The sequence below is a fragment of the Pan paniscus genome, chromosome Y, assembly GCF_029289425.2.
Source record: "Pan paniscus chromosome Y, NHGRI_mPanPan1-v2.0_pri, whole genome shotgun sequence".
Lineage (NCBI taxonomy): Eukaryota > Metazoa > Chordata > Mammalia > Primates > Hominidae > Pan > Pan paniscus.
Genome location: NC_073273.2, coordinates 17,680,187 through 17,707,577, shown reverse-complemented (window position 1 = coordinate 17,707,577; position 27,391 = coordinate 17,680,187).

The following is a 27,391-nucleotide window of genomic DNA, read 5'->3' as shown; positions in this document are numbered from 1 at the left end:
TGGCCCTTGTATGACACTTTCTATTACATCTGAGAACTTTATACAAAATATATGAGACTTCCAAACCTCCTTGAGGCCTAGATGTTTATATAGACTCAATCTTTCATATTGCCCTAAACCCAGGTATGACAGTTAATGTTTCTCCTATAGGATGGCTTCAGGGATGAGAGCACTATTATGCCTGTGAGCTGGGTCCAGAAGTGAGTCACCATCCCACCTGTGGTCAGATTCAGTTATGAAAGTCAGAATTCCTGCTTTCTTCTGTATTCACGTTTTAGACTCAGGACTTCAACAATGGGCTTCATAAATGCAGGATGTGAAAAACTTATGCTTTCAACTGAGTGTGTAGCTGAGAGTTACAATCTTAAATTTTTTGCTGGGCTGTATTATTAAACTGTCTGTACCACGTAAGTTTTTATGATATGAGTTAGTGTTGTAAACTTCTGTGAGCTTTACACAAATATGAAATGAAAGACCTTACCTATTATCCCAAAGCTATGGTGAGCGTCAAAATATCTCCTTTTAGCTGAATTCCAATGTAAGCTTAATCATCATGTTTTTGAGCTGAAGGAAAGTGTATGTCATAATCCTATTTGTGGGCAAAAATCTAAGCAGAACGTTAACATCCCTTATGTCCTGCTTCAAGCAATATAAAAGTGCCCTCCCTAGGCAGGGCCTAGGAAAGATGGTCACATTAACTAAGGGCTGGAATCAGCAGTATGATACAGCCACACTTGGAAAAAAATTCAGCAATGTGATGAGAGCCAAAACACCTTCACAATCAATCAAAAATTTGTCAAAACACTTTATCTGACTCTAGCACAGGCAGGAGAATCACACATCATTAGGGTGCAGAACAGAGCAGTATGCTGTAATCTCTTCTTTATGCATGACCTAGACAGAGCAGCAACATCATCCCAATGCTGAGCCCTGAAATACTGCAAAAGTCCTGTTTGTGGGTGTTTTTTATTTTTTCAGCAACAAACCAAGAGTCACATTTCCTAAGTGCTGGGTCATCAACATATCATAATCTTTCCATTGTAAAGACCCAGACAAGAGAGAGTCACATCATTTGTGACATGGGCTCAGAGATATGACCTAAAGTCATCAGTAGACAGTGCTCAGGTAAAAAAAGAGAATCATATCACACTTAGGTGCTTTTTTATGTTTACGTCCCAATTTAATACATAGGCAGAAATGATGGCAGAAGTGATGGTGAAGAGCCACATTTCCTGGTCCTGGGTTCTTAGATATTCACAAGTCCTCCTTAGAAAAGGACCCAGGCTGGAGAGTTACATCACCTAGGTGCAGGTTCCACCCTTATGTTACAAAGTACCAAGTGGACAGGTCCAAGCAGGAAGTCATATCACCTAGCTGACAGGCCCAGAGATATGTCACAAAGCCTTCCTTAAACATGGCCCTGGCAAAAGAGTACCATTGTGCTTGGCCTAGCAATATGTCATTATTCAAGTGGGCAGATCCCAAGCAGAAAAGCCATATCACCTCCCTGATGGGCCCTGTGATATTTCAAAATGCCCTCTTTTGGTGATGGCCTTGGCAAAATAGTATTATTACCTGTGTGCCTGGCCAAGGTGTATGCCACTATCCTGCCCTGTGTGTAGGGCCCATTCCAGAGAGGAGAGTTAGATCTTGTAACTGATTGACACAGCGATATGTCAATATGATGTTTGTAGGCATGGTGCAGGCAATAACGTAACATCATCTGGGTGCTGGATCCAGTGACATCAAAATTCTTACTGAGAGCAGGATCCAGGCAGAAAAGTCACATCACTTCAATATTGGCCCAGGTAGATATCAAAATTCCCGTTGTAGGCTGGAACCAGTCTGAAGAGTGAAATCACACAGGTGCTTGATGAAGAATCATATCACAGTCATGATAAAATGAAATTCCAGGGATGAAGCCCACTTGATCATGGTAGATAAGTTTTTGATGTGCTGCTGGATTCAGTTTGCCAGTATTTTATTGAGGATTTTTGCATCAATGTTCATCAAGGATATTGGTCTAAAATTCTCTTTTTTGGTTGTGTCTCTGCCCAACTTTGTTATCAACATGATGCTGGCCTCATAAAATGAGTTAGGGAGGATTCCCTCTTTTGCTATTGATTGGAATAGTTTCAGAAGGAATGGTACCAGTCCCTCCTTATACCTCTGGTAGAATTCAGCCATGAATCCATCTGGTCCTGGGCTCTTTTTGGTTGGTAAGCAATTGATTATTGCCACAATTTCAGAGCCTGTTATTGGTCTATTCAGAGATTCAAATTCTTCCTGGTTTAGTCTTGGGAGGGTGTATGAATCGAGGAATTTATCCATTTCGTATAGATTTTCTAGTTTATTTGCATAGAGATGTTTGTAGTGTCCTCTGATGACAGTTTGTATTTCTGTGGGATCGGTGGTGATATCCCCTTCATCATTTTCTATTGTGTCTATTTGATTCTTCTCTCTTTTCTTCTGTATTATTCTTGCTAGCAGTCTATTGATTTTGTTGATCCTTTCAAAAAACCAGCTCCTGGATTCATTAATTTTTTGAAGGGTTTTTTGTGTCTCTATTTCCTTCAGTTCTGCACTGATCTTAGTTATTTCTTGCCTTCTGCTAGCTTTTGAATGTGTTTGCTCTTGCTTTTAAAGTTCTTTTAATTGTGATGTTAGGGTGTCAATTTTGGATTTTCCTGCTTTCTCTTGTGGACATTTAGTGCTATAAATTTCCCTCTACACACTGCTTTGAATGTGTCTCAGAGATTCTGGTATGTTGTGTCTTTGTTCTCGTTGGTTTCAAAAAACATCTTTATGTCTGCCTTCATTTCATTATGTACCCAGTAGTCATTCAGGAGCAGGTTGTTCAGCTTCCATGTAGTTGAGCGGTTTTGAGTGAGCTCCTTAATCCTGAGTTCTAGTTTGATTGCACTGTGGTCTGAGAGACAGTTTGTTATAATTTCTGTTCTTTCACATTTGCTGAGGAGAGCTTTACTTTCAACTATGTGGTCAATTTTGGAATAGGTGTGGTGTGGTGCTGAAAGAATGTATATTCTGTTGATTTGGGATGGAGAGTTCTGTAGACGTCTATTAGGTCCACTTGGTGCACAGCTGAGTTCAATTCCTGGATATCCTTGTTAACTTTCTGTCTCGTTGATCTGTCTAATGTTGACAGTAGGGTGTTAAAGTCTCCCATGATTATAGAGTGGGAGTCGTAGGCTTCATCCCTGGGATTCAAGCCTGGTTCAATATATGCAAGTCAATTAATGTAATCCTGCATATAAACAGAAGCAAAGACAAAATCCACATGATTATCTCAATAGATGCAGAAAAGGCCTTTGACAAAATTCAACAACCCTACGTGCTAACAACTCTCAGTAAATGAGGTATTGATGGGATGTATCTCAAAATAATAAGAGCTATCTATGACAAACCCACAGCCAATATCATACTGAATGGGCAAAAACTGGAAGCATTCCCTTTGAAAACTGGCACAAGACAGGGATGTGTTGGAAGTTCTGGCAGGAGAAGGAAGTAAAGGGTATTCAATCAGGAAAAGGGGAAGTCAAATTGTCCCTGTTTGCAAATGGCATGATTGTATATCTAGGAAACCCCATTGTCTCAGCCCAAAATCTCCTTAAGCTAATAAGCAACTTCAGCAAAGTCTCAGGATACAAAATCAATGTACAAAAATCACAAGCATTCTTATACACCAATAACAGACAAACAGAGACCCAAATCATGAGTGAACTCCCATTCACAATGGCTCCAAAGAGAATAAAATACCTAGGAATCCAACTTACAAGGGATGTGAAGGACCTCTTCAAGGAGGACTATGAACCACTGTTCAATGAAATAAAAGAGGATACAAAGAAATGGAAGAACATTCTGTACTCATGGGTAGGAAGAATCAATATCATAAAAATGGCCATACTCCGCAAGGTAATTTATAGATTCAATGTCATCCTCATCAAGCTACCAATGACTTTCTTCACAGATTTGGAAAAAACTACTTTAAAGTTCATATGGAACCAAAAAAGAGCCCACATCGACAAGTCAATCCTAAGCCAAAAGAACAAAGCTGGCGGCATTACACTACCTGACTTCAAACTATACTACAAGGCTACAGTGACCAAAACAGCATGGTACTGGTACCAAAACAGAGATGTAGATCAATGGAACAGAACAGAGCCCTCAGAAATAATGCCACATATCTACAACTATCTGAACTTTCACAAACGTGAGAAAAACAAGCAATGGGGAAAGCATTCCCTATTTAATAAATGGTGCTGGGAAAACTGGCTAGCCATATGTAGAAAGCTGAAACTGGATCCCTTCCTTACACCTTATACAAAAATTGATTCAAGATGGATTAAAGACTTAAACGTTAGATATAGAACCATAAAAACCCTAGAAGAAAACCTAGGCACTACCATTCAGGACATAGGCATGGGCAAGGACTTCATGTCTAAAACACCAAAAGCAATGGCAACAAAAGACAAAATTGACAAATGGGATCTAGTTAAACTAAAGAGCTTCCACACAGCAAAAGAAACTACCATTGGAGTGAACGGGCAACCTACAAAATGGGAGAAAATTTTTGCAACCTACTCATCTGAAAAAGCGCTAACATCCAGAATCTGCAATGAACTCAATCAAATTTACAAGAACAAAAAAAACAACCCCATTGAAAAGTGGGCGAAGGACATGAACAGACACTTCTCAAAAGAAGACATTTATGCAGACAAAAAACACATGAAAAAATGCTCCCCATCACTGGCCGTCAGAGAAATGCAAATCAAAACCACAATGAGATACCATCTCACATCAGTTAGAATGGCAATCATTAAAAAGTCAAGAAACAACAGGTGCGGAAGAGGATGTGGAGAAATAGGAACAATTTTACACTGTTGGTGGGACTGTCAACTAGTTCAACCATTGTGGAAGTCAGTGTGGTGATTCCTCAGGGATCTAGAACTAGAAATACCATTTGACCCAGCTATCCCATTACTGGGTATATACCCAAAGGACTCTAAATCATGCTGCTATAAAGACACATGCACACATATGTTTATTGCAGCACTATTCACAATAGCAAAGACTTGGAACCAACCCAAATGTCCAACAATGATAGACTGGATTAAGAAAATGTAGCACGTATACACCATGGAATACTAGGCAGCCATAAAAAATGATGAGTTCATGTCCTTTTTAGGGACCTGGATGAAATTGGAAATCATCATTCTTAGTAAACTATAGCAAGAACAAAAAACCAAACACCGCATGTTCTCACTCATAGATGGGAATTGAACAATGAGATCACATGGACACAGGAAGTGGAACATCACACTCTGGGGACTGTTGTGGGCTGGGGGGAGGGGGGAGGGATAGCACTGGGAGATATACCTAATGCTAAATGATGAGTTAATTGGTGCAGCACACCAGCATGGCACGTGTATAGATATGTAACTAACCTGCACATTGTGCACAGGTACCTTAAAACTTAAAGTATAATAAAATAAAATAAAGAAAAACAAGAAATTCTGAGGATTAGATTAACAGTATCACACATGTCCTGCTTTCATGTAAGACAGTTGCCTTCAACTATCTGTAATGGTGAAATTCTTTACTGTCAGCTTGGAGTACACATAAGACTAACAATTTCCGCTGGGTGCTTGGCCTTGTTATGACATTCACGATAAAATCCAAGGATCTTATAAAGTATGTGTGATGGTTGTAATATTTTTGTGATCTTTTAACCAGAAGGACATGCTTTACATCACTTACATCCCTAATCCTAATTATGAGAGTCAACATTTCTGTGATTGGCTGAGTGTACATATGAGACTTATTACCTTGTCTTTGAGCTGTGCCTAGGTATATGTCATCACCACCTCCTGTGGTTACTAAACAGGCAGGACAATCACAACACCTGAATCCTAAGCCAGAAATATTATCTTTGTGGGCAGAAAAGTCACAAACCTGGGGTTCTAGGCCCAGCTCTATGGCATAATGCCCCTTTTGGAGAGTGTCCAGGCAGGAGAGGTATATCACATAAATTGTGGGCCTAGAGATAAATCACAATGCCTCTTGTTGAAATGGCCTAGGCAAGAGACTCGTAATTTGGATGCAGAGCTTAGAAATGCTACACTCTTCACTAGAAGCAGGGTTGAGGCAGGAGAGGAGAGTCATATAACCTAGACTATGTGTCCAGATATATGTTATGATCCCTTCTGAGGACATTGTGAAGACACGAGAGTCAAATCACCAAAGTTCCTAGCAAGGTGCATGTCAAAATGTCAACTGTGGGCTATAATTAGGCAGAATTATTAAATCACTCAGGAGCTGGGCCAAAGCAAATGTCACAGTAACACCTGCGGAAATGTTCAGGGATGAGGTCACCATGCTGTTCCTGTCTTGGCTCCAGGTACAAGAGTCTTTACTAGGCCTTTGATCTGGTCTTAGGTGTATGGCTTAATATCACCTGTGTTCTGGGAGAAGAAAGGAAAGTCACATCAGCTGAGTGGGTGCTGGTCTAGTGAATTACTACAATGCACTTTGTGGGCAGGACTCTGGAAGATGAGTCATATCACCAGGATGCTGGTTTCAGTGATATATCTAAATCCCCCCTCTGGACAGGACTTAGGTAGGACAAAAGACAAATTTCACCTAGGCAATTGGCCTGGATATATGTCAGAACTCCCCCTGTGTGCAGGACAGTGCAGGAGAATGACCTCACCTTGGTGCTGGGTTTAGTACTGTGTCACAATCTATCTTGTGGTCAGGGCCCAGGCAAAAGAGAAGAAATCCCACCTAGGTGCTGAGCCAAGTGATATGTTACAAAGCTTCCAACTGGCAGAGCCCTCCCCAAGAAGAGTCACATCAACTGGGTTGAGTTACCAGTTATGTGTCACAATGCACCCTAAGTGCCAGGCAAAGGTAGTAGAAGGAATTAATATCACTTACATGATGGCCCTTGATAAAAGTCACAATGCTCCTTGTAGGCAGGGTTCAGGCCAATATTTAACATCAGCTGGGTGCTTGTCCCAGTAATATGAAAAGTTCTACAGTGGTCTGGGCCTACAAAGAGAGTCAAAACACTCAGATGCTGGACAAAGTCACACTTCTCAATTACACACTTGAAAATGTTCTGAAATAAGTTTTACAGTCCCACACAAGTCCTGGCTTCTGGTATGGGAGTCAAAATCTCCTAATATCTGAGTCAAAGTACAGGCATCAGAATCTCAACAATGGTCAATATCCACGTATAAGAACCCCAATTGAAGATTGGGTTCCAAGAGATGAGTCAAAACACTACAGGTAGGCTGAATTATGGGTGAAACATCACCAAACTACCCATGGATCAGATTCATGTATGAGAACAACAACTTTTAACTTTGACTGCTTATGTATGTGAGATTTAGTACCTCATTGACAGGCTCTGTTTATTTGTGAGAATCACAATTGTGTCATCTGGTGTAGATCCAAGAGTCACAATAGCCCCTGGCTGCTGGTGTCTGTTATCACACTTTTGGTACCACTCAGGCTTCATATAATATGCCTAAGTAGCATATTTTTCTGTGAATACTTGCAGGTGGGAGACCTAGGTCTTTACCCATGGCCACAAGACTAGCTATGATAGTTGAAATATCATCCCTGGCTGGGTCTAGCTATAAGAGTTACTATTATATATATGAGCTGAACCCAGGTATATGTCACAACTTCATGTTCGGACAGAGACAAGATAGAAGAGCCATATCATCTGTGTACTGAGCCAGGCATACATTATAATCTCCTTTGCAGGCAAGACCATGTTAGAAGAGTCATATTACCTGGGTAAAGTCTCAAAATATATGTCATCATCCTCACTAGATACAGGGTTAACAAATAGTGGATATTTACATTTTCTAGTTGCTGGCATCAGCAGTGTTATAATTATCTCTCTTGGCATAGTTCTGGACAAAGAGAAGAGTCACATCACCTAGGACTTGCACTCATGGGTATGTCACAATTTCTTCAGTAGGCAGCATCCAGGGAGGAGAGAAGAGTCACATTACCTAGATGCTATATCAAGCTATATGTCACAGTGTCACCGGTGGGGAGAACACTGGCAGGAGAGACACATTACCTAGATGATAGGCCCAAAGATAGGTTATAATATTCCCTGTTTGCAGGGTCCGAACTGAAAAGTCACATTATTAAAATTCTAAGACAGCGATATTTCCCAATGCACCCATGGGAAAGAATTTAAGCCAAAAAGTCTCCACCCCTTGTTACTAAACATAGCAATATAACATGATCTCCTCATTTTGTTAACTTTCTGTGTAAATTACAGTCACAATATACTGTGTGTTCTGGGGGACTGTATGAAATCCTCTCCAGCATTCAACGGCTTTATGCAACATTTATGAGAGTTGGAAACCGCTTTGAGGCCTACATGCTCATATTGACTCACAATCTTACATATTGCCACAAACCCAGTTATGATAGTTAACATCTATCTTATAGGTTGGTTTCAGATAAAAGAGCTATTATGCCTGTGATCTGGGTCCAGAAATGAATCATCATCTTACCTATAGCAAGATCCATATATGAATGTCACAATTTCACCTTTGTAATTTATTTACTTGTTAGACTAAGGACTTCCACACCGGGCTTTGTAAATATGGAATGGTGACAAATTTGCCCTCATCTGTGTGTGTTATCAAGAGTCACAATCTTAACTTTTTGCTGGACCCTGTTATGAAATTCTGTGTACCACCGAAGTTAATGTTGTCACCTTCTGTGGGCTTTGTAAAAACACACAATTCATAAGCTTACCTATTGTTGCAAGTGTAGCAATGAGATGCAACATATCTCTTATTGGTGGAATCCCAATTTAAGTTTGATCATCTTGCCTGTGAGCTGAAGCAGTGTAAATTTCATAATCCCATTTGTAAGACAAAAAACTTGGCAGGGAGGTAGCACAATTTAGGTGCTGTACCAAGCAATATGTCACAATGCCCTCTCTAGGGAAGGTACAGTAATTAGGGTTACATTAACTGGGTGCTGGGCTCAGCAATGTGACACAATCCCAAGTGGAAAAAAAAAAAAACAGAAAAGTGATGAGAGCAAAAACACCTGCAGAATAGGTCCACGATGTGTAAAAATACTTTCTGTCACTCTGGCACAGGAAGGAGAGATACATTATCAGGATGGAGGGCCCAGAAATATGCCATAAGTCTCTCTATATGCAGGAACCAGGTAGAAGAGGAACGCCATCTGGTTCCTGAGCCCTGCATTATGTCAAAATTCCTTTTCATGGGCATGGTTTGGAAACAAGAGTAGAGTCATATTGCCTAAGGATTAGGCTTGGCAATATGCCACATCACCCCATTATAAAGGCTCAGGGAGAAGAAAAGAGTCAATTCAATTAACAAACAAGCTCACATCTATAGCCCAATGGTCCAAGTATGCAGAGATCTGGCAGTAGAGAATGGTCATATTACCTAGGTGCTTCATTAGGTATATGATATAATCTAATATGTGAGGTGAAGGGAGGTAGAAAAGCCACATCACCTTGATGCTGGGTTCTTAGATATGTCACAAAACTCCCTTAGGACAGGACCAAGGCAAGAGAGTTACAACAAATAGGTGCAGGTTCCACCCTTACGTCACAATGCTCCACGTGATCAGGGCCCAAGTAGTAAGTCAAACCACCTAGATGATAGGCTCAGGGTTATGTCAAAATGTCCTCCTTGAGGCATGGCCCTGCTGAAAGAGTATCATCACCTGAATACCTAGCCTAGCAATAGGACACAATCCAGGGAAGCAGGACCCAAAGAGAACAACATCACCTAGGTGATAGGCCAAGAGATTTGTCACAATATCCCCTTTGGGACATGGCCCTAGCAAAAGAGTACTGTAACCTGTGTGCCTGGCCCAGCCATATGTTATTTTTCCCCATTGTGTGCAGGGCCCATTCTAATGAGGAGAATTATGTCACCCAAGTGGTTGACAGAGTGAAACATCACAATAAATTCTGTGGGCATGGGTCAGGCAGAAATATAACATGACCTGGGTCCTGGATCTAGAAATATTCCATGAGTCTTACTGACAGCAGGGACCAGGAAGGAGAGAAACATCACCTAAAGTTGGGCCCGGTGAATACCACAGTAACATATGTAGGCAGAAACAGGTATGGAGAGTCAAATCCCACAGAAACTGTACAAATATTTATATTACAATTACACTTGAAGAAAATACCCAAAAGGATATTTACAGTATCACACATGTCCTGTTCTCATGAGTGAGAGTTGGCTTCACATATGTGAGACAGTGACAGTTCTTACTGTCAGCAGGGTGAGAATACGAGACTCACAATTTCACATTTCTGCTGGGTTCTGTTGTGACATTCTCTGTACAAGTCAAAGCCTTTATTAAATATCTGAGGTGTTATAATACTATTTGACTTTTTTTTTTATCAGAAAGTGGTTTAATCACTCATGTTTCTAAAGCAAGTTATGAGAGTCAAAATTACTCCTATTTCTGGGGTCCACATATGAGAGTCATTATCATGCCTGTGAGCTGTGCCTAGGTATATATCGGAATTTACTTTGTTGTAATGAAACAGTGAACACAGCCAAGTCACCTAAATGCTGAACCAGAAAATTTCCAATATTCTCTTTGCAGGCAAGTTCCTGGCAGTAAAGTTGCACAATTTGGGGGTTACGCTGAGATGTATGACATAATGTCTCTTTTGAGCACTGTCCAGATGGAAGAGGAGACTCATATCACCTAAATGATAGGCCCAAAGATATGTCAAAACTTACTCTGTTGAAAGGACAGGACAAGAAAATCATATGAATTGGATGCAGAGCTTGGAAATGCTACAATCCCCAGTGGAAGCAGGGTCTAGGCAGGAGAGATAGTCAGATAACTAGATGTTGGGTCCCGAAATATGTAGCAATCCTCCCTGAGGATATTTTTAAGACATGAGAATCAGATCTTCAAGGTGTTCTGCTGAGGTAAATATCCAAATGTGTGGGCTGCATATAGGCAGGATTATTAAATTACTCATGAGCTGGGAAAAGGTATATGTCACAGTAACACTGGCAGAAAATTCCAGGAATGGGAGTCACTATCATGTATATAGCGTGGCTCCAGGTTTAAGAGTAATGATTGGTCCTCTTCTCGGGTCTCAGATATATGGCACATATCACTTGTGGGCAGAGAGCAAGCAGGAAGGTCATGTCACCTGGGTGGGTGCTGGTCCAGTGAGATGTCACAATACTTGTGGGCGGAATCCTGAAAATGGGGTCACATCACATGGATGCTGGTTTTACTGATATATCAAAATTCTACCTGTGGGAAAAGCTTAAGAGTTAGAGTAGACTCAGTTGATCTAGGCAATTGACCTAGATGTATTTCACAATAGTTTCTATGTCCAGGATCAAGGTATTAAAGTGACCTCACCTTGGCACTGGGTTTAGCAATATGTCACAATCTCCGCTGAGTTCAAGGTGAGGAGAGAGAGAAGAAACATTACCCAGGTGCTGAGCCAAGTGATATGTTACAAAGTTCCTGTTGGTGGAACACAAAACACGGAGTCAAACCACCAGGGTGCAGTATCCAGTTTTGTGTCACAATGCACCATAAGTGCAGGGCCAAGGCAGTAGAAAGGAGTCACATCACTTACATAATGGACCTAGATATAAGCTCAAATAATATTTATAGGTAGAGATCAGGCATATATTTCACATCACTGAGTGCTGGTCCCAGTGATATGTAAAACTGCCTTTTGTAGGTAGGTCCAGACACGTTGGCTTAGGTGTATAGTCCAAGTATGTCACAATTTTATCTGTGGTCATAGCCTAAAAAGGACAGTAAAATTTTTCAAGAGCTGGGCTAACTTTTATGTCCTAATCACACACTAAGAAATATTCAGAAATAAGTTTCACAGTCCGACACAAGTCCTGGCTTTGAGTATGTGAGTCCACACCTCCTGTAAATTGGGTTGAAGCTGAGAAGTCACAATCTTAACAATGGGAAAGATTCATATATAAGATGCTTACTCCCACATGAAGATTGTGTTCCACGAGGGGTGTCACAGAACCTCAGTTTTGCTGAATTATACATCACCAAATCAGCCCTGGGTCAGATCTGTGTATGTGATGAAAAAATTCAAATTTCGACTGCTCTTTTTCTTTTTCTTTCTTTCTTTCTTTCTTTTTTTTATTTTTGAGATTTAGAACCTTATTTCTGGGCCCTGTTCTTGTGAGAGAATGATAACCAGCTAAGCTGGGTGTGCATCCAAGTGTCACAATTGCACCTGGTTGCGTTTCTGTGTTATGACACTTTGTACCACTCAGATTTTATATGATATCCCGGAGTGTCATAATCCTCTGTGAACTTTATACAATTAGTAGACCCATTACTTTACTTATGGTCATAAGACTGGCTATGAGAGTCAGAATTTCTTTCCCTTCTGGGTCTAGATATGATAGTTATATTTGTACTTGTGAGCTGAACACAGATATATGTCACAAATTCACCTGTGTACAGAAACAAGGCAGGAGAGTTTCATCACCTGGATTCTGAGCTCAAGATACCTTAAAAAAGTCTTTGCAGGCAGGGCCAAGTCAGAAGAGTCACATCACCTTGGTATGGCCTCAAATAATATAGCACCATGTCCAATGTAGACAGATGTGTAGGAAAAGAAGAGAGTCACACCATGTAGGTGCTGGGCTCAGCAATAGGTAATAATCTCTTCTTTTGGCAGATTCCAGAATAAAGAGGAAAGTTGCATTACCTATGTTTTCCACTCATCGGTATGTCACAATTCCTTTAGTTGGAAAAACCCAGAGAGAAAAGAAGAGTCACATTTCTTAGATGCTACGTCCAACGATGTCACAATGTTCCTTGAGGGTAATGCACATGCAAAACATACAAATCACCTAGCTGATAGGGTCAGAGTTATGTGATAATACCCCTTTTTTGTAGCACCCAGGCAGAAAAGTCACAATATTATGATACTCACCCAATAATATGTCAGAATGCACACATGTGAAACTATTATTATTATTATTATTATACTTTAAGTTTTAGTGTACATGTGCACAATGTGCAGGTTTGTTACATATGTATATATATGACATATTGGTGTGCTGCACCCATTAACTCGTCATTTAGCATTAGGTATATCTCCTAATGACATCAGTCCCCCACACACACACCACACAACAGTCCCTGGTGAGTGATGTTCCCCTTCCTGTGTCCATGTGTTCTCATTGTTCAATTCCAACCTGTGAGTGAGAACATGCAGTGCTTGTTTTTTTGTCTTTGCAATAGTTTGCTGAGAATGATGGTTTCCAGCTTCATCCATGTACCTAAAAAGGACATGAACTCACCCTTTTTTATGGCTGCATAGTATTCCATGGTGTATATGTACCACATTTTCTTAATCCAGTCTATCATTGTTGGATATTTGGGTTGGTTCCAAGTCTTTGCTATTGTGAATAGTGCTGCAATAAACATACGTGTGCATGTGTCTTTATAGCAGTATGATTTATAGTCATTTGGGTATGTACCCAGTAATGGGATGGCTGGGTCAAATGGTATTTCTAGTTCTAGATCCCTGAGGAATCGCCACACTGACTTCCACAATGGCTGAACTAGTTTACAGTCCCACCAACAGTGTAAAAGTGTTCCTATTTCTCCACATCCTCTCCAGCACCTGTTGTTTCCTGACTTTTTAATGATTGCCATTCTAACTGGTGTGAGATGATATCTCATAGTGGTTTTGATTTGCATTTCTCTGATGGCCAGTGATGATGAGCATTTTTTCATGTGTTTTTTGGCTGCATAAATATCTTCTTTTGAGAAGTGTCTGTTCATGTCCTTCACCCACTTTTTGATGCGGTTGTTTGTTTTTTTCTTGTAAATTTGTTTGAGTTCATTGTAGATTCTGGATATCAGCCCTTTGTCAGATGAGTAGGTTGCGAAAATTTTCTCCCATGTTGTAGGTTGCCTGTTCACTCTGATGGTAGTTTCTTTTGCTGTGCAGAAGCTCTTTAGTTTAATTAGATCCCATTTGTCAATTTTGGCTTTTGTTGCCATTGCTTTTGGTGTTTTAGACATGAAGTCCTTGCCCACGCCTATGTCCTGAATGGTATTGCCTAGGTTTTCTTCTATGGTTTTTATGGTTTTAGGTCTAATGTTTAAATCTTTAATCCATCTTGAATTGATTTTTGTATAAGGTGTAAGGAAGGGATCCAGTTTCAGCTTTCCATATATGGCTAGCCAGTTTTCCCAACAGCATTTATTAAATAGGGAATCCTTTCCCCATTGCTTGTTTTTCTCAGGTTTCTCAAAGATCAGATAGTTGTAGGTAAGCGTCGTTATTTGTGAGGGCTCTGTTCTGTTCCATTGATCTATATCTCTGTTTTGGTACCAGTACCATGCTGTTTTGGTTACTGTAGCCTTGTAGTATAGTTTGAAGTCAGGTAGTGTGATGCCTCCAGCTCTGTTCTTTTGGCTTAGGATTGACTTGGCGATGCGGGCTCTTTTTTGGTTCCATATGAACTTTAAAGTAGTTTTTTCTAATTCTGTGAAGAAAGTCATTGGTAGCTTGATGGGGATGGCATTGAATCTGTAAATTACCTTGGGCAGTATGGCCATTTTCACAATATTGATTCTTCCTACCCATGAACATGGAATGTTCTTCCATTTGTTTGTATCCTCTTTGATTTCCTTGAGCAGTGGTTTGTAGTTCTCCTTGAAGAGGTCCTTCACATCCCTTGTAAGTTGGATTCCTAGGTATTGTATTCTCTTTGAAGCAATTGTGAATGAGAGTTCACTCATGATTTGGCTTTCTGTTTGTCTGTTGTTGATGTAATGCTTGTGATTTTTGTACATTGATTTTGTATCCTGAGACTTTGCTGAAGTTGCTTATCAGCTTAAGGAGATTTTGGGCTGAGACAATGGGGTTTTCTAGATAAACAATTATGTCGTCTGCAAATAGGGACAATTTGACTTCCCCTTTTCCTAATTGAATACCCTTTATTTCCTTCTCCTGCCTGATTGCCCTGGCCAGAACTTCCAACACTATGTTGAATAGGAGCGGTGAGAGAGGGCATCCCTGTCTTGTGCCAGTTTTCAAAGGGAATGCTTCCAGTTTTTGCCCATTCAGTATGATATTGGCTGTGAGTTTGTCATAGATAGCTCTTATTATTTTGAAATACATCCCATCAATACCTAATTTATTGAGAGTTTTTAGCATGAAGGGTTGTTGAATTTTGTCAAAGGCTTTTTCTGCATCTATTGAGATAATCATGTGGTTTTTGTCTTTGGCTCTGTTTATATGCTGGATTACATTTATTGATTTGCATATATTGAACCAGCCTTGCATCCCAGGGATGAAGCCCACTTGATCATGGTGGATAAGCTTTTTGATGTGCTGCTGGATTCAGTTTGCCAGTATTTTATTGAGGATTTTTGCATCAATGTTCATCAAGGATATTGGTCTAAAATTCTCTTTTTTGGTTGTGTCTCTGCCTGGCTTTGGTATCAGAATGATGCTGGCCTCATAAAATGAGTTAAGGAGGATTCCCTCTTTTTCTATTGATTGGAATAGTTTCAGAAGGAATGGTACCAGTTCCTCCTTGTACCTCTGGTAGAATTCGGCTGTGAATCCATCTTGTCCTGGACTCTTTTTGGTTGGTAAATTATTGATTATTGCCACAATTTCAGCTCCTGTTATTGGTCTATTCAGAGATTCAACTTCTTCCTGGTTTAGTCTTGGGAGAGTGTATGTGTCGAGGAATGCATCCATTTCTTCTAGATTTTCTAGTTTATTTGCGTAGAGGTGTTTGTAGTATTCTCTGATGGTAGTGTGTATTTCTGTGGGGTCAGTGGTGATATCCCCTTCATCATTTTTTATTGTGTCTGTTTGATTCTTCTCTCTTTTTTTCTTTATTAGTCTTGTTAGCGGTCTATCAATTTTGTTGATCCTTTCAAAAAACTTGCTCCTGGATTCATTGATTTTTTGATGGGTTTTTTGTGTCTCTATTTCCTTCAGTTCTGCTCTGATTTTAGTTATTTCCTGCCTTCTGCTAGCTTTTGAATGTGTTTGCTCTTGCTTTTCTAGTTCTTTTAATTGTGATGTTAGGGTGTCAATTTTGGATCTTTCCTGCTTTCTCTTGTGGGCATTTAGTGCTATAGATTTCCCTCTACACAGTGCTTTGAATGTGTCCCAGAGATTCTGGTATGTTGTGTCTTTGTTCTCGTTGGTTTCAAAGAACATCTTTATTTCTGCCTTCATTTCATTATGTACCCAGTAGTCATTCAGGAGCAGGTTGTTCAGTTTCCATGTAGTTGAGCGGCTTTGAGTGAGATTCTTAATCCTGAGTTCTAGTTTGATTGCACTGTGGTCTGAGAGATAGTTTGTTATATTTTCTGTTCTTTTACATTTGCTGAGGAGAGCTTTATTTCCAAGTATGTGGTCAATTTTGGAATAGGTGTGGTGTGGTGCTGAAAAAAATGTATATTCTGTTGATTTGGGGTGGAGAGTTCTGTAGATGTCTATTAGGTCTGCTTGGTGCAGAGCTGAGTTCAATTCCTGGGTATCCTTGTTGACTTTCTGTCTCTTTGATCTGTCTAATATTGACAGTGGGGTGTTAAAGTCTCCCATTAGTAATGTGTGGGAGTCTAAGTCTCTTTGTATGTCACTCAGGACTTGCTTTATGAATCTGGGTGCTCCTGTATTGGGTGCATACATATTTAGGATAGTTAGCTCCTCCTGTTGAATTGATCCCTTTACCATTATGTAATGGCATTCTTTGTCTCTTTTGATCTTTGTTGGTTTAAAGTCTGTTTTATCAGAGACTAGGATTGCAACCCCTGCCTTTTTTTGTTTTCCATTTGCTTGGTAGATCTTCCTCCATCCTTTTATTTTGAACCTATGTGTGTCTCTGCACGTGAGATGGGTTTCCTGAATACAGCACACCGATGGGTCTTGACTCTTTATCCAACTTGCCAGTCTGTGTCTTTTAATTGGTGAATTTAGTCCATTTACATCTAAAGTTAATATTGTTATGTGTGAATTTGATCCTGTCATTATGATGTTAGCTGGTTATTTTGCTCGTTAGTTGATGCAGTTTCTTCCTAGTCTCGATGGTCTTTACATTTTGGCATGATTTTGCAGCGGCTGGTACCGGTTGTTCCTTTCCGTGTTTAGTGCTTCCTTCAGGAGCTCTTTTAGGGCAGGCCTGGTGGTGACAAAATTGGTCAGCATTTGCTTGTCTGTAAAGTATTTTATTTCTCCTTCACTTATGAAGCTTAGTTTGGCTGGATATGAAATTCTACGTTGAAAATTCTTTTCTTTAAGAATGTTGAATATTGCCCCCCACCCTCTTCTGGCTTGTAGGGTTTCTGCCGAGAGATCCGCTCTTAGTCTGATGGGCTTCCCTTTGAGGGTAACCCGACCTTTCTCTCTGGCTGCCCTTAACATTTTTTCCTTCATTTCAACTTTGGTGAATCTGACAATTATGTGTCTTGGATTTGCTCTTCTCGAGGAGTATCTTTGTGGCGTTCTCTGTATTTCCTGAATGTGAACGTTGGCCTGCCTTGCTAGATTGGGGAAGTTCTCCTGGATAATATCCTGCAGAGTGTTTCCAACTTGGTTCCATTCTCTGCATCACTTTCAGGTACACCAATCAGACGTAGATTTGGTCTTTTCACATAGTCCCATATTTCTTGGAGGCTTTGCTCATTTCTTTTTATTCCTTTTTCTCTAAACTTCCCTTCTCGTTTCATTTCATTCATTTCATCTTCCATCGCTGATACCCTTTCTTCCAGTTGATCGCATCGGCTCCTGAGGCTTCTGCAATCTTCACGTAGTTCTCGAGCCTTGGTTTTCAGCTCCATCAGCTCCTTTAAGCACTTCTCTGTATTCGTTATTCTAGTTATACATTCTTCTAAATTTTTTTCAAAGTTTTCAACTTCTTTGCCTTTGGTTTGAATGTCCTCCCATAGCTCAGAATAATTTGATCGTCTGAAGCCTTCTTCTCTCAGCTTGTCAAAATCATTCTCCATCCAGCTTTGTTCCATTGCTGGTGAGGAACTGCGTTCCTTTGGAGGAGGAGAGGCGCTCTGCATTTTAGAGTTTCCAGTTTTTCTGTTCTGTTTTTTCCCCATCTTTGTGGTTTTATCTACTTTTGGTCTTTGATGATGGTGATGTACAGATGGGTTTTCGGTGTGGATGTCCTTTCTGCTTGTTAGTTTTCCTTCTAACAGACAGGACCCTCAGCTGCAGGTCTGTTGGAATACCCTGCCTTGTGAGGTGTCAGTGTGCCCCTGCTGGGGGGTGCCTCCAAGTTAGGCTGCTCGGGGGTCAGGTGTCAGGGACCCACTTGAGGAGGCAGTCTGCTGGTTCTCAGATCTCCAGCTGCGTGCTGGGAGAACCACTGCTCTCTTCGAAGCTGTCAGACAGTGACATTTAAGTCTGCAGAGGTTATTGCTCTTTTTGTTTTTCTGTGCCCTGCCCCCAGAGGTGGAGCCTGCAGAGGCAGGCAGGCCTCCTTGAGTTGTGGTGGGCTCCACCCAGTTCCAGCTTCCTGGCTGCTTTGTTTACCTAAGCAAGCCTGGGCAATGGCGGGCGCCTCTCCCCCAGCCTCGCTGCCACCTTGCAGTTTGATCTCAGACTGCTGTGCTAGCAATCAGTGAGATTCCGTGGGCGTAGCACCCTCCGAGCCAGGTGTGGGATATAGTCTCGTGGTGCGCCGTTGTTTAAGCCGGTCTGAAAAGCGCAATATTCGGGTGGGAGTGACCCGATTTTCCAGGTGCGTCCATCACCCCTTTCTTTGACTTGGAAAGGGAACTCCCTGACCCCTTGCGCTTCCCAGGTGAGGCAATGCCTTGCCCTGCTTCGGCTCGCGCACGGTGCGTGCACCCACTGGCCTGCGCCCACTGTCTGGCACTCCCTAGTGAGATGAACCCGGTACCTCAGATGGAAATGCAGAAATCACCCGTTTTCTGTGTCGCTCACGCTGGGAGCTGTAGACCGGAGCTGTTCCTATTCGGCCATCTTGGCTCCTCCCCCCTGCCCACATTTTCTTCATACAGTCTATCAATGAACATTTAGGTTTGTTCCAAGCCTTTGCTATTGTGAATAGTGCCACAACAAACAAACATGTGCATGTGTCTTTCTAGTAGCATGATTTATAATCTTTTGAGTATATAGTAATAGGTATATAGTAATAGGATTGCTTGGTCAAATGGTATTTCTAGTTCTAGATCCTTGAGGAATCACCACACAGTCTTCCACAATGGTTGAACTAATTTACACTCCCACCAACAGTGTAAAAGCCTTCCTATTTCTTTACATGCTCTCCAGCATCTGTTTCCTGACTTTTTAATGATTGCCTTACCTGGCATGAGATGATATCTCGTTGTGACTTTGATTTGCATTTCTCTAGTTAACAGTGATAATGAGCGCTTTTTATATGTTTGTTGGCTTCATAAATGTCTTCTTTGGCGAAGTGTCTGTTCACATCCTTTGCCCACTTTTTGATGAGTTTTCTTTTCTTTTTTCTTGTTAATGTGTTTAAGTTCTTTGTATATTCTGCATATAAGCCCTTTGTCAGAAGGATAGATTGCAAAAAGAAAAATTCTTCTATTTTGGAGGTTGCCTGTTCATTCTGATGGTAGTTTATTTTGCTGCACAAAAACTCATTAGTCTAATTAGATCCCATTTTTCTGTTTGGCATTTGATGCCATTGCTTTGGTGTTAAAACATGAAGTCTTTGCCCATGCCTATGTCCTTAATGGTATTGCCTAGGTTTTCTTCTATGATTTTTATGATTTTAGGTCTTATGTTTAAGTCTTTAATCCATCCTGAGTTTTTTATTGTACAAGTTGTAAGCAAGGGGTCCAGTTTCATTTTTCTGCATATGACTTGATAGTTTTCCCAATACAATTTATTAAACAGGAATTCTTTTCCCCATTGCTTGTTTGTGTCAGGTTTGTCAAAGATCAGATGGTTGTAGATGTATGGTGTTATTTCTGAGGCTTCTATTCTGTTCCATTTTTCTATGTAACTGTTTTGGTACCAGTACCATGCAATTTTAGTTACCATAGCCTTGTGGTATAGTTTGAAGTCAGGTAGTGTGATGCCTCCTTCTTTGTTCTTTTTGCTTAAGATCGTATTGGCTATGTGGGCTCTTTTTTGTTCCATGTAAAGTTTAAAGTAGTTTTTTTTTTTTTTTTCCAGTTGCATGAAGAAAGTCATTGGTAGCTTATGGGGATAGCACTTGTTGTGTGAATTACTTTCGGCAGTATGGTCATTTTCACGATATTCAATATTCCTATCAATGAGCATGGAATGTTTTTTTCATTTGTTTGTGTCCTCTCTTATTTCCTTGAGCAGTGGTTTCCAGTTCTCCTTAAAGAGGTTTTTCACACCCCTTGTACATTGTATTCCTAGGTATTTTGTTCTCTTTGTAGCAATTGTGAATGGGAATCCATTTATGATTTGACTCTCTCTTTCTCCATTTTTGGTATGCAGGAATGCCTGTAATTTTTACACATTTATTTATTATCCTGAGACTTTGCTAAATTTGCTTATCAGCATAAGGACATGTTGGGCTCAGATGATGAGGTTTTCTAGATATACGAGTGTGCCAATTGTAAATAGAAACAATTTAACTTCCTCTTTTCCTACTTGAATAACTAAGTTTAGGGATGGCAAATGTCTTGGATTTCCTTCTTCTACAAAGGTTACAAACAATTACAAAAAGTACACATATTTTACAAAGTCTTTAGTTATACAGACAGAGTCAAACAGGGCTTGGGACATAGTAGAAATTGTGAATCTCATATGCACAACCAGCTGACAGTAAGAATTGTCATCATCTCATGTGGATAAAACCAAAACCAACTGTCATACATTAAATCAGGACATGTGGCATTGCAAATCTCACCCTTGGAATTTTCTAACAATGTGATTGTGATACAAATATTTGCCAAACACCTGTTTAATTTGACTCTCCAGGTTTGTTCCAGTGTATATATGGGATTATCATATATACATAGGCCAACCTAGAGGTGATGTGACTCTCCTGTCTGGGCACTTATTTCAGAAAGGATGTGATATATCACTGGATCTAGAACCCAGGTGATGTTACATTCTTGCCTGTGCCAGCCACATCAAAATTATTGTAACATATTTCTGTGTCAACCTCATAAGCTACGTAACTCTCTTCTCTGGAATGAGCCCTATGCAAAGGAATGATAGCGACACATTGCAATACCAGGTGCACAGGGGAGGGTATTCTTTTGCCAGAGCCATGCCCACAAAAGGGCATTGTGACATATCTCTGGGTGTATTAGGTAGGTGATGTGGCTTTCCTGTTTGGGTCCTGCTAACCCTGACTATGATATCTTTTTGGCCAGGCACACAGGTTGTGGTACTCTTTTATCAGGGCTATGCTTCATAGAGGTCATTGCGACATATCTCTGGGCCTATCTCCTAGGTGAAGTGACTCCCTCCTTGGGTGCTACACACATGGAGGCCACGTGGAGCACTGTGGCATAAACAGAGAACCTGCACCTAGGTGATGTAACTATCTTTGCTGGGTGCCATCCTAAGAGAGCCTTGTGAAATATCTCCAAACCCAGCACTCTGGAGATGTGGCTCTTCTGTCTAATTTCTTCACACATTTTACATTGCAACATATTTCTAAGGAAGCACATAGGTGATGTGACTCCCCTTGTCTGCTTGAGCCCTGCCTACTGAGGACTTTGGGACATATCTCCGAGCCCATGACCTAAGTGATGTGACCCTCTTTTTCTGCCTGTGCCTTCACAGTAGGAGGATTTTGGCACATTACTGATCCCAGCACCCAGAATATGTGACTCTCCTCCTTTTCCCAAGCCATTCCCACAAAACAGGAATTTTGACCTACAGCAGGGCCCAGCAGTCAGATGATGTTACTCTCCTGCCTTGCTTCTGCATATAGAAGAACTTGTGGTGTATGGCATATTGCTTAGCCCAGGACCATTATTATGTGACTCTCGTCCTGTGCTGTAGCCACTAAAGGTATTTTGACATATGTTGTGCTCTTTATGTAGGTATTTTGGCGCTCATAACTTGGCTGGGCTTTTTCCACATGTGAGATGGTGTCATATTGCTGGGTCCAGCACCCAGCTAACATGACCAAATTTCCTACACCCTGCCTAGAGAAGGCATTGTGACGTATTGCCTGGCACAGCATCTAAGTGATGTTACCCTCCTGCCTAGTTTTTGCCCACATATGGGATTATGACATATACCTTGTTTCAGTTCACAGATATGATGTTCAAACTTATATTGGGATTCAGCCAGTAGAAGACATTTTGCCTTTCGTTTTTAGTCTTGGGACAATAGATAATGTCCTGGGTTTCATATATGCAACAACTTCACAGAAGCTTAAAACACTAACTTACATCATATACCCTTTGGTGGTATAAAATTTCATAACAGGACCCAGCCAAAAGTTCAGATTAGGACTCTAGGTTATAAACCCAGGTGAAATTAAAAGTTGTCACCATCCCACATTCACAATGCCCACTCTTGAGAACAGGATTCTAATAACAGAATACAGCACAAATTTGGAATTTGACATTTATATGTGGCTCTGGCCACAAGTAGGATGGTCACTGATTTTTAGACCCAATCCACAGAAATAATAATGGGTCTTCTTCCTTAACCCTGCCTATAGGAGAGATGTTGACTATCAAACCTGGTTTAGGTTAATATGTAAGATTTTGAGTTCATACCAGCACGTAGGCCTCAGAGAGCTTTGTAACCCTTATGCAGGTTTTTTAAATCCCTTGCATGTTGCAGAGGGTCATATATTGTCCCACAAAGCATGAGAGATTGTCATTCTAGCATACACACTCAGCTAAAAGTTAAAGTTGTTACCCTCAAAGATGATGACATTGTGTCATATCACTGGGCCTAGAACCCAGGTGTTGAGACTTTTTAGCACAAATCCCTTTTCATGGGTGCATTGTTATGTATTTCTGGGTCAGAATTACAATAATATGATTCTTCTACCTGAGCCCTGTCAACAGGGTATATTATCACATATCTCTTGTCCTATCTGCCTCCAGAAAAAAAAATTGAAATATCACAGAAATTAGTGTCTAAATGGTGCAATTCTACTCTCCTGCCTGGGTCCTGCTTACCAAAGGAATTGTGACAAACAGTTGAATGAAAAACCTACATAGTATGTCTCTCCTCTTTATTCAAAAGTTTATTTCTGTGCTGCATTCTGCTTCATTACTTTCATATTTTACCTTTATACTGGTACCAAAATGCTTTGATTACTTTAGGTTTGTTTTGTGTTTGGAAATGCTTAAGTGTAATGCTTCCACTATTTTTCTTCTTTTAAAAGATTGCCAGGATTTTCATGTAATTTTGTGGGGTTTTTTTTAATTTCTATTCTTGGGAAAATTTAATTAAAAATTAAAAATTAGCCTGTTGAATGTGTGGATCACTTTAAGTCACATGGACATATTTACAATACTACGTCTTCCAACCACAGAGCATACTCAAAAGTGTGTTATTGGCCAGGCATGGTGTCTCATAATTGTGATCCCAGCACTTTGGAAGGCTGAAGAGGGTGCATGGCCAGATCAGGAGATGAAGACCATTTTGACCAACATGATGCAATCCCTCATCTACTGAAATTCACAAAATTAGCTGGGCATGGAGGTGTGCACCTGTAGTTCCAGTTACTGGAGAGACTGAGGCAAGGGAATTGCTTGAACCTGGAAGTGGAGGTTGCAGTTAGCCAAGATCATGCCACTGCACTTCATCCTAATGACAGAGTGATACTGTATCTAAAAAGAAAAAAAAAAAACTGGGTTGCTATTTTTTATAATTTTTTTGAATTTTTCAGCTTTTCTTCCATTACTGATTTCTAGTTTCATTCCATTTGGGCTATAAAAATTTTCAGTAAAATTTAAATTAAAAAAATTGTTAAGATTTCTTTTGTCAGTCACATGTAATCCACCTAGAACAATATTTTATAAGCTATTTAAAAATGTGTATTCTGTTGCATATATACATTTGTTAGGTATAAATATTTTATAGTGCATTCAAACTTTTTGTTCCCTTATTGATAGTCTGTCTTACTTTATTACTGTAAATGGCATATAAATGTATTCTTCCATTATTATATTGCTCTCTATTTTTGCTTCAGTTCTGTCAATGTTTGAATTATGTGTTTGGGAATATTCTCATATATTTATAGAATCTCAGTGAATGAACCCTCTTAATATAATTGAATGTCCTACTGTGTCTCTTGTGAATTTTGACTTGAAGCAAATTTTGTAAAATATGTCAGTTTTCAACTTAATAAATTGTTGCCTTTTCTCCTCTTATTTGGTTAACACTTGCATGACATGTATTTTTTATCCTGCCATTTTTAGTCTTTTTTTATTAGGTCTGCAGTAAGTCTCTTGAAGACATGACATGGTTAGATCTTGATATAGATCATGATATAGCTCGTTTTTTTCTTTTTCATTTTAAAGGATACTTTTGCTGGATATAGTATTCTCATTTAGACTTTCTAAAAAGTAAAAATTTCTCATCAAAGTTTTCCTTCTTTTAAATAATAAATAATAACTCTTAGGAATAATATTTACTTTTGAAGATGAACTTTCTTCAAAGCCTTCTTGTTTTCTGCTAATAACTCTTTATTAAGTTCTATTCTATGTAGCTGTTACATATAAGGGAATGAGTACATTCTATGTCCTTGAACTTTGACCAAGATGTTTGTTCTGTACATGTTGAAGTATGTCCCAGCTTGCAGATTATGCCCATTTCTCACTTGGGAATGTTATTACTTCTCTAAATCTTTTTGCAAGCAACTTTCTCTTTTTCTTTGTTCTCCGTTGTCTTTACCTATTTAGGGAACTTTTAGGTTGTTACCCAATCAGGTTTAGCTTAGACTGTGATGTCCAGCTCCAACTAGTGGAGATAGGACACAGAAGTAAGGACCCAAGGCATACAAGATAAATATTTCTGCCTTTCTTTTTCATTGTGCTCTCATGACAGGATTGCTGATGAGCAGAACCCTGTCTGCAGAAAGTAAAACTGGCTTGCTGAGAAAATTATTTGTCTGAGCACTAGTTCTACTTTTTGGTACCAAGGAAGAGGGATTTCTAAAGTATTTTTTTTCAATGTTTTAAGTGTGTTATCCTGCTTCTTTCTTCCTGAAAGATTTATGTTCATAAACTTACTGGTAATCTTATAGAAGCACGTGTACAAATAACATATCTTTTTTTCTTCCTGCATTCCAGATTCTCTTTTTCTGTGTGACTTTCAAAACATTGCTTATTTGGGGACTTGTTAGTAATTTTTTTGTGTTAATGTTAATTGAAACCTAAGCTGCTTCATTTTCTTTTTTAAAAATTTTTATTATTATTATACTTTAAGTGGTAGGTACATATGTACAACGTGCAGGTTTGTTACATATGTATACTTGTGCCATGTTGGTGTGCTGCACCCATTAACTTGTCACTTAGTATTAGATATATCTCCTAATGCTATCCCTACCCCCTCCCCCGACCCCACAACAGTCCCCGGTGTGTGATGTTCCCCTCCCTGTGTCCATGTGTTCTCATTGTTTAATTCCCACCTATGAGTGAGAACATGCGGAGTTTGGTTTTTTATCCTTGTGATAGTTTGCTGAGAATGATGGCTTCCAGTTTCACCCATGTCCCTATAAAGGACATGAACTCATCATTTTTATGGCTGCATAGTATTCCATGGTGTATATGTGCCACATTTTCTTAATCCAGTCTATCATTGTTGGACATTTGGCTTGGTTCCAAGTCTTTGCTATTGGAATAGTGCCACAATAAACATACGTGCGCATGTGTCTTTATAGCAGCATGATTTATAATCCTTTGGGTATATACCCAGTAATGAGATGGCTGGGTCAAATGGTATTTCTAGTTCTAGATCCCTGAGGAATCGCCACATTGACTTCCACAATGGTTGAACTAGTTTACAGTCCCACCAACAGTGTAAAAGTATTCCTATTTCTCCACATCTTCTCCAGCATCTGCTGTTTCCTGACATTTTAATGAGCGCCATTCTAACTGGTGTGAGATGGTATCTCACGGTGGATTTGATTTGCATTTCTCTGATGGCCAGTAATGGTGAGCATTTTTTCATGTGGTTTTTTGGCTGCATAAATGTCTTCTTTTAAGAAGTGTCTGTTCATATCGTTCACCCACTTTTTGATGGTGTTGTTTGTTTTTTTCTTGTAAATTTGTTTGTGTTCATTGTAAATTCTGGATGTTAGCCCTTTGTCAGATGAGTAGGTTGCAAAAATTTTCTCCCATGTTGTAGGTTGCCTGTTCACTCTGATGGTAGTTTCTTTTGCTGTGCAGAAGCTCTTTAGTTTAATTAGATCCTATTTGTCAATTTTGGCTTTTGTTGCCATTGCTTCTGGTGTTTTAGACATGAAGTCCTTGCCCACGCCTATGTCCTGAATGGTATTGCCTAGGTTTTCTTCTAGGGTTTTTATGGTTTTAGATCTAACATATAAGTCTTTAATCCAACTTGAATTAATTTTTGTATAAGGTGTAAGGAAGGGATCCAGTTTCAACTTTCTACATATGGCTAGCCATTTTTCCCAGCACCATTTGCTAAATAGGGAATCCTTTCTCCATTTCTTGTTTTTGTCAGGTTTGTCAAAGATCAGATAGTTGTAGATATGTGGCATTATTTCTGAGGGCTCTGTTCTGTTCCATCAGTCTATATCTCTGTTTTGGTTCCAGTACCATGCTGTTTTTTTTTTTTTTACTGTAGCCTTGTAGTATAGTTTGAAGTCAGGTAGCATGATGCCTCTAGCTTTGTTCTTTTGGCTTAGAATTCACTTGGTAATGCAGGCTCATTTTTGGTTCAATATGAGCTTTAAAGTAGTTTTTTCCAATTCTGTGAAGAAAGTCATTGGTAGCTTGATGGGTATGGCATTGAATCTATAAATTACCTTGGGCAGTACGGCCATTTTCACGATATTGATTCTTCCTACCCACGAGCATGGAATGTTCTTCCATTTGTTTGTATACTCTTTTATTTCATTGAGCAGTGGTTTGTAGTTCTCCTTGAAAAGGTCCTTCACATCACTTGTAAGTTGGATTCCTAGGTATTGTATTCTCTTTGAAGCAATTGTGAATGGGAGTTCACTCATGATTTGGCTCTCTGTTTGTCGGTTATTGTTGTATAAGAATGCTTGTGATTTTTGTACATTGATTTTCTTATATTTTTTAATAATGTTGAAGTGCATATTTGTCCTTTTTGTACTTCTACTACACAATTTTTATTTTTTGTGCTTTTTATCCTTTTGTTAATTTCATTTTGTTT